The following is an 8,924-nucleotide window of genomic DNA, read 5'->3' as shown; positions in this document are numbered from 1 at the left end:
TATATACAAACTAGTATAAAACATGCAATTAATAGACATTTCCAATTGGAAAAGTGTGAGAACATATATAACTTAGCTAGACTGAAATTGTGCAGACCATATGTTTGAAAAAAATGATTTTATGATAGAAATATTCAAATTTAGTCATTTTGATAAGTCAGCCTAAAAGGTGACACAACTTTGTACTTTTACCCATTCTGAACTAGTAAATTTTCATTTTTCAAAATTTCAATCCCAACATTATCATTATCAATTGGTACATTTTCATCCTCCAATTGAACATATTCATTTTCTAACTCTATGATTTTGCCTTTGATCAATAAATCATTCAATTAATTCACATTTAACATACCTTGTCTCTTCCTTCAATGATTTACCTTGTCCCTTTCCTTATATGTTGCAATGTCTTCATTTGATACCTTCCTTTTGTGTTTAGCCTTTTGGTGACTATTGCTCCTCATTTAGACAACAATATCGAACACCTAATCAAATCTTATAGCAAGCTTTTCAATTGTATGGGTCTCAAACAATCATTTTTGTCCAAAACATGAAAATGGTCCCAGAAAAATGTAATTTTTGGGTCTACAATGCCAGAGAATATTTTGGGAAAATTCTACTAGTAAAATTATTTGGGTACATGATCTCATATCAGGCATCCAATATTATTAGGTACCCAAATCTTCAGAGCATCATCACCAAAGCATAAGCTATAACTCTTTGATCACTAATAATTGTTACATATCATAGCAATAACCTTCATCTAATTGCTAATCACCAAAGTTAAAATACTCTCATTTTGATTAGCAATGATTGGTGTATAATATAGTGATGCCAACTTAAATCTTTATCATTACTCCTACTGTTGTATTTTATGGAGATATGCAAAAAAAGTATCACTCATCACTAACACTAAGACCCTTTTATTTTGATTAGCAATAATCACTATAATTCACATTAATCTCCTTATTTTATTGCTAGCTACTATATCTCTAATTTTGTGTTTTTACCGCACAATGATAGACCTTGATAGTTGTAACATATAGAAATGTATGAAGACTTATTTCTCATCACCGAAGTAAAATCACATCTCCTCCACTTGTCAATAAGATCTATCATCATAGTGTATAGTGATAATCTAATCCTATCGCTGACCACCAAGACTATATAACTTCTACTTTGCTTAGCGATGAACCTAAATCTTCAAAGCATCATCATCGAAGCACAAGCTATCATTCTTTGATCTTTGATCATCAATAATCAATACATATCATAGCAATAACCCTTCATCTCATTGCTAATCGCCAAACTTGAAAATTTTTCATTATGATTAGCGATGATCACTATATTATATAGTGATGCCAATAGTTTTTGACTTGCAAATGTTGAATGAGTAGAATCACATTCATTTGATATTTGACTCATTTGATGTATCTCCTTTGATGCACAAATTGCACAAGATCACAAGATCACTATTAGCAATCATTTCTAATCATTACTCACTTGCTCCACACAAAATATATTTAAATAAATGATTATTGTAACTCTTGGCAAAAAACATGCACAAGCCATCAATCCCTTTATCTCATTATTTTTAATAGCTGTCTATTTCATTTTTCATTTTATCACTATAGAAACAATGATAACCTTAGTGCTCATTGCCATATCCATTTTCCTATAAAAGAGATCCATGATCAAAATTGGCTTATCACTATAGTCTATAGTGACCCATCTTATAGCCATACTACTTTGTCATCATAACACATAGTGATATACATCTCTTCATCACTTATCACTATGTCATGTTTACACCAAATGTGATGCATGATCCTTTTGACATATCACTATAATATATAGTGATCTATACTACTTTTTCATCATAACACTTAGTGATAAATGTGTCTTCATTGCTTATCACTAGGTTATGCTTACTCCAAATGTGACATGCAATCCTTTTAACCCATTGCTATATTATATAATGACCTATACTACTTTTTTATCATAACACATAGTGATATACATGTCTTCATCACTTATCGCTACATCATGTTTACTCCAAACATGATGCATGATCCTTTTGACCCATTGCTATATTACATAGAAACCTTTTGAGAGATCATAATATCATCATGATAAGTTATGATGATCATGTATTTTCTATCATTGATTGCCACAACACAATACTCCCCTTTTCAATCACTGAAAAAACTTATCACTGAGACATATATTGATATAATATCCTTATCACTCATCACCAAGATGACTATATTTCATTTCTATTTTTTGATAATTGCTAGGTGTTATAGCAATATATCTTCCTTATAACTCATCACTATGTTAATTTTTTTCTTTAGAAGAGATCGCTACATGTGATACTGATATAATACCCAAGTTTTCTTATGAACATGATGTCATCACTATAGTGTATATCAATTCATGAAGCTTTCTTGCTATAACTATAGTGATATATGAGAAAAGTATAAGGCAGTGGTTATGATGACAAAACCTTTTGAGGGTTGATATGAGATGAATATAATAGATTAACATGAGTTTCGAAGAATGCTTATAAAATGATTGTTACCATGAAAACAACTAGAAACAAATGTTGCAAGAAACATCAAAAAACTTCGTTGTAGCCAATCTTGGTAGGAAGGCAGTGATCATGAAGCTCTTTATGTTTGAGAGTGCTTTTATGTGGCTTTCCATATTTTATACTTCCCGTTTGCAATTGTAGTCCTTGCGATAGGGAGAGATTTAATATATAGTCATATTATTATTATTAGTATTATATAATATATATATATATGTGTGTGTGTGTGTGTGTGTGATTATTATTAATATTATTGAATATAATATAAAAATAAGTATTATTATATTATATTTAATATATAGTCATATTATAATAATAATAATACATTACTACATTATACATATTATTATATAATATAGTAATGGGGTCATAGGCTATGGTAATCGATGCAATGGGTCGAATGTGGTTGTGGGCTAGCCCACGACCCCATTTGACCCATTACATTGATTACCCTATGTCCCTAGGGGTCAACCCCTAGGGACCTATTTCATTTGTTTGAATGGGTTGAAAGGGATCATAGGATAACTTAAGACCCCTTATGACACATTTCATAACAACATATGTCCCTAGTAGTCCTAGGACCACTAGGGACTTATTTCATTTGTTTGAATGGGTTGAAAGGGTTCATAGGATAACCTATGACCCCTTTCGACACATTTCATGAAAAAATATACCTATTTGAATTGTTTGAATGGGTCGAAAGGAGTTATAAAATAACCTATGACCCCCTTCAACTCATTTCATGAAAACATATGTCCCTAGGGACCTATTTCATTTGTTTGAATGGGCCAAAAGGGGTCATAGGATAACCTATGACCCCTTTTGATGCATTCAAACAAATGAAATAAGTCCCAAGGGGTCCTATAACCAATGATCCCTTTCAATGCATTTCATGAAAACATATGTACCTAGGGATCCTAGGACCCTTAGGGACATAGGGTAATCAATGTAATGGGCCAAATAAGGTTGTGGGCTAGCCCAAAACCCCATTGGACCCATTGCATCATGACATGTGTTTAGGATCCTTAGGGACATAAGTTAATCAATGCAATGGGTCTAATGGGGTCATGGGCTAGCCAATGACTGTATTGGACCCATTGCATCACAACATGTGTCCCTAGGGGTCTTAGGACCACTAGGGACATAGGGTAATTAATGCTATGGATCAAATGGGGTTGTAGGCTAGACCACGACCCCATTCAATCTATTGCATTGATTAACCTAGCCTATCACCCCATTACTATATAATAATATAAAAGTTATTATTATTATTATTATTATTTTTCACTATATTATATTTAACAATAATATACTAATATATAATAATATACAATAGTTGTTGATTTCCCACACTTGCCAAATTATTTTCCCTCTAAAATTTGGGTGCTTAATTTTTGAAAAAAAATTGACGCCAAATTTTGGGTACCCGATCTAGGATTAGGTACTTGATTAGACCGAGTACCCAATTAGGATTGGTATTTACCTTTAACCTCTTTGGTCAACTCAAAAAATGTGTTTGAGACATGTTTCTATGACATTTAGATCTCAAGTAGCCAGCTGACAACATTTTTTTCATCAAAATTCAATGAAACGATTCAAAGGGTTTTTTGATAAATATCTCAAGATTCCATTGACATAATTGCTATCAAACTCTAAGTTTGATGAATATTTATTAGTTAATTTTTAATGAAAATGTTTGTAAATTGTTGACTGGCATACTAATTGAAAAATAGCTACAACTTTCAATGGGTATAACATTTTTGAAATCCATAAGTTGCACCACATTCTACACTTTTCCTAGTATAAGATTTTTTTTTTGGTCAAAGTTTTCAATTAGTTAAGGTGGCTAGACATGAGAGTTTTTTTATTCTAACAAGTTATAGTAGAAAATTCATATTTAATTATTTATTTGGAATAAAAATACCCAAAAATATGAGTCATATCTAAGCATGAGTCTACTATTTATATCTATAATTATATTAAAAAATATTATCATTTAATTTTGATTAAGATGGTCAAACATACACCATCTTTTTATTTTCACCTTGAAATTTTTGTAGTTTTGCATTAAAATAAAAGTTTTTGACAAATAAAATAAAAATTTCTCCAAATAAGGCCTAGCTTTGTAGAAACTACATTCAATTTTCTTACAATTTTTTTATATAAATCCCATAAATACTTTAAAATTATGTGTCAAGTTGACATAACCTTGATTTGCTCATTTTTCACTACCACTTAAGGCGATAGTTTGGTTGACTATGACCCTACACATACTCCAAAACAAAGTAATGAAGGATTTGAGCAATACGCAATACAAATCCACAAAGCCCTTGAATACCTGCATGTAGAAACATGTCACAGAGAAGAAAAAGGAAAGAAGAGGTGAGAGTTTGCTCTGAAAATATGAAAATTGTATTCTTAGAAATGAAAAAGATGTAAGATAATTACAAATGATCTATCCTTATTGAAGGAGATCAAAACCCAAAAAGGGTAACCTAAAAGGTAAATTTTATTTAATAATTAATATTTAATTATGAAATAAGAATGGAAAAGGTACATATAGTGAAATCTTAAGAAGGGATGAAATGTAATTTAATAAATGAAATTAAATTATCATTTTTCTCATACACCCCCCTTAAGATAAGCAGTAATGCAGCTACAAACAATGTAGAGAGAGAAAGGAAACTATAATGCAATTCAGAAAACAAACTTGAGTCCTAGTAACAAGGCTTGATGATGTATCCAATCATAATAAAATCTCTATGAAACATAGAATAGAGAAAACCTAGTGGGAAAAAATCTAGTCCAAAAAGAGACAAGAAAGATTGCACAGATGAAACATCTCAAGAGAATCTCTCAAGACCATAAGTATAATGAAAGCCTCCATGATAGAATCTTGAGACTTTATAGCCCCTCCAGAATGGTAGAGCTTCCTGTGTTGATGAACATACCAATGTGGCTCCAATCTAAAGAAAAAAAGGCAGTGGTCAAAAATGATAAAACCTATGTATGTAAGGCATAGCTAGAAGTCCTAGCTAATGCTCAAATGAGAAATCATGAGCATCCTAAAATGGAATCTCCAATGGAGGTGGAATAACAAGTGTGTTGAATCTATCATCTAAGAGGAGATGTGTTTCCTTTGATATACCCTCAACAACTATAGTAGGTGGCTTGATGACTAGAGCTACAATAGTAGGCAATGCTAAAGAGTAATCCTATACAAGAGATGAAATCTAAATAAGAGGTGGAGGTTTAGAAGTCACAACACTAGTCTCAGGAATAACAATAATTTCAAGTGACCTAAATTCACCTCAGTGGACTCTTGTGAAAAAAGATAATGATTCTCTAATAGTGGAGATGGTGGACCAAAATGTGAGAAGGAATATAGGTGGGAAGCATGATCAATAGTCCCTCTAGAAATAATATTGCCTATCTCACTATCTCTAATCTGCATTGAATCCTGTGCAAATTCAACTGTCTTCCCTATCCTACTATGTGTAATCTAATTAATAGAGATAAGGTTAGATGACAAAGATGGAACACAAAGTACATCATGAAATATACCACAATCAATGCCAATAGAACCTTTCCCACATTCAATCATAATAGTTTTGTTCCCCATCAAAGTGTGTGGAGTAGGAGAAGCCTCAAAAGAAGAGAAAAAATCTTGAGAAGATGACATATGGTGCAAAGCACTAAAATCTAGTAACCATCTATAAATATGAGGAATAGTAGTTGCACATAATGCACGAACCTTTCCTGTATCTTTATCATCTGACCGAAATGATGATGATGATGAAGGTCTATGAGAAGTAGAAGGAATATCAATTTTTCTCTTGAGAAAGAAGGTTGTCAAATCTGACTTCTTCTCATAGCAATGTGACTCATCATGAGTAGGCTTATTACAATAAGAAAATTTCAGTCTTTGTAGCTTTAATTTACCCCCTTTAGGAGAAGGCAACCTTGATGAACTATGAGTGATGGAATCAATTTGAGACTCAGTAGAATGAGATTTATGAGTCTGCTCCCTCATCCCTAAAGATGGCTGAGCTACCAATGCACGATTCTATGAAACTATGAGAGAATCCAACTAAGAGAGCTTAGCTTTCTCTTGAGTCAACCGATCACAAAAAACCCCAAAGGATGGCATGAAAAATCTATTACCCAAAGTATTTTTGGTGCAATAAAAGTTAGAATATTTTTTTGAAAGTTTCCATGAAGTTAAGAAAGAATTAGATAGATACACTCAGTTTCAGTCTTTGTTTTCCCACAACCTTGCAATAAAGATCTCAGTTATTTAAATTTCATCAAGATGTCCTCAATGGAGGGAAAAGAATCTGATATAAGTAAAGGTAAGCTTTGCCTCACTCTAAAGTTTCCTAAACTCATTCACTATACCAAATAAGCCTTCAAGCTTGGTCCACATAGTGAGAAGGGTATTACATCCATCAAGATGAAATTGTAAACTATCAGAGAATTATAAAGAAATCAATCCTATTGCCTCATATATCTTGTTTCTATGTTGTGTGACCTCAAAAGGGCTTTGTAAAATTGGCTGCATTACATCTAAACATGACTACAACCATTTTGACCATAAAATCTATCATCAAGTTCTCTCATGTGTGATAGTTATGATGGGTCAGAAGTTCTAGACATGAAGAGGTCTCATCCATTGTTTTAGAAGGTGTTGATTTTTTTTTTAATGTAGTTCTAGTTTACACAAGTAAATCATAGAAACAATATGAAAAAACACCCCCACAATGAAAAAAACTAAACCCCAACTACTAGAAGGAATGCGTAAATGAGTGAAGAGAAAAAAAGATTCAGAAATGAATGTCAAATACTTGGTACAAAATATTGGTGAAATGACAGATAATATAGAAAGATCTCGAGAATAATTTTTAGTGCTTTTTTTGAATTAGAAAATGAAGCTATAACAAAGAAGTTATGCCTTCTAGAAGATAAAAGTCATAAATAGACTCCAAGCACAATAATAGGTACCAAACTAGAAAAACTTCCCAAAAATACCTATGCCATCATCTCTGTCTCAGAACCAACTTTCTGGTGCTACTTTTAGATTGAAAAAAGACCTTGATATGCTCAAGATATTGCCAAAAGAAGATAGGGCCTCGACAAATGCATGAAAAAAGATATATATTTTTAATATAAAATTTTTAAAAAACAAATTAAAAAATTTGTAACCGTATTAGGATTAAACCACAGACAAAAATAACAATTACATGCAAATATAACCAATAACAGAAAATAATAGATCACACAGAAAAGAACACAAGACACCAAGATTTAATGTGGTTCACCCAATCCCTGGGCTACATCCACCAAACAAGAAGTCTAATATTATTATGATCTAGCGATTATAACCTGATTACTATTCGTAATCCCTTGCAACTCAATATCGTTGCAAGAACCAATTTCACATCACAACTATATAAAATAATCCCTAACCCTAAGCTTTTTTATACAAGTATTTTTACTGCTTTAGCGTCATAATTAATAATTACATGTTAGTCCAAAATCCCAATAAAATAGGGCCCAAATTTTAAAAAAAAAGAAACTTTGAAGTATGTACAATACTTTCTTGATTAGTCACCACAATTTAACAAACCACTAGCAAAGCAACAATGGTAGAAGCCAGTGGAGAGGCGACCGAGCAAGGCTCAAATGGAGTGGCAACCTTAGGAAGGATGTTGGTGTTGGTAATGATTGCTAGGATGGGAAAAGACTAACAAGGACTAGAAAGAAATGTTGAGGCTAGAATATACCATGGGGGGTGCTAGAAGATGCCTTGTCATGCCAGAAGGTAGTAAAGAGCAATAAAAAATGGCTTTGCAAGCTAGAATAGGCCATTTTTCCAAATTTTTAATTTAAAAAACATTTGCATTGTAATACGTGCAAGAGGCTGCATGACCCTACTAGGAAAAAACATTTTGCCTCCCAGATCAACATTATCCAAAATGGACAAACTTTATATGAAAATGGAGGTTTTTGACACCTTCTGAATCTAATTGTGAGGTCTGTTTGGCCTCAAAGTGCTCTAAAAATTAGAGACTTCTCTATTTTCACAAAAAATATTTGAAAAACTCTAGAGCTATTCTATCCAACCCTCGTTCTCCTTTTTCTCCAAATACTAAACAAGCTATACTAGATCTAGCTTTGATACCATGAAGGATTTGAGCAATATACAATACAAACCCATAAAGCCCTCAAATACCTACATTTAAAAATCCATCATAGAGAAGAAAAAGACAAGAAGAGGTGAGGGTTTGCTCTAAAAATATGCAAATTCTATTCGAAAAAACGAAAAAGATGTAAGATA

The sequence above is a fragment of the Cupressus sempervirens genome, chromosome 11 (assembly GCF_028749045.1).
Source record: "Cupressus sempervirens isolate cs-2001-9-10 chromosome 11, ASM2874904v1, whole genome shotgun sequence".
Classification (NCBI taxonomy): Eukaryota; Viridiplantae; Streptophyta; class Pinopsida; order Cupressales; family Cupressaceae; genus Cupressus; species Cupressus sempervirens.
The sequence above is the reverse complement of the archived record's forward strand: the minus strand, read 5'-3'. Positions refer to the sequence as shown.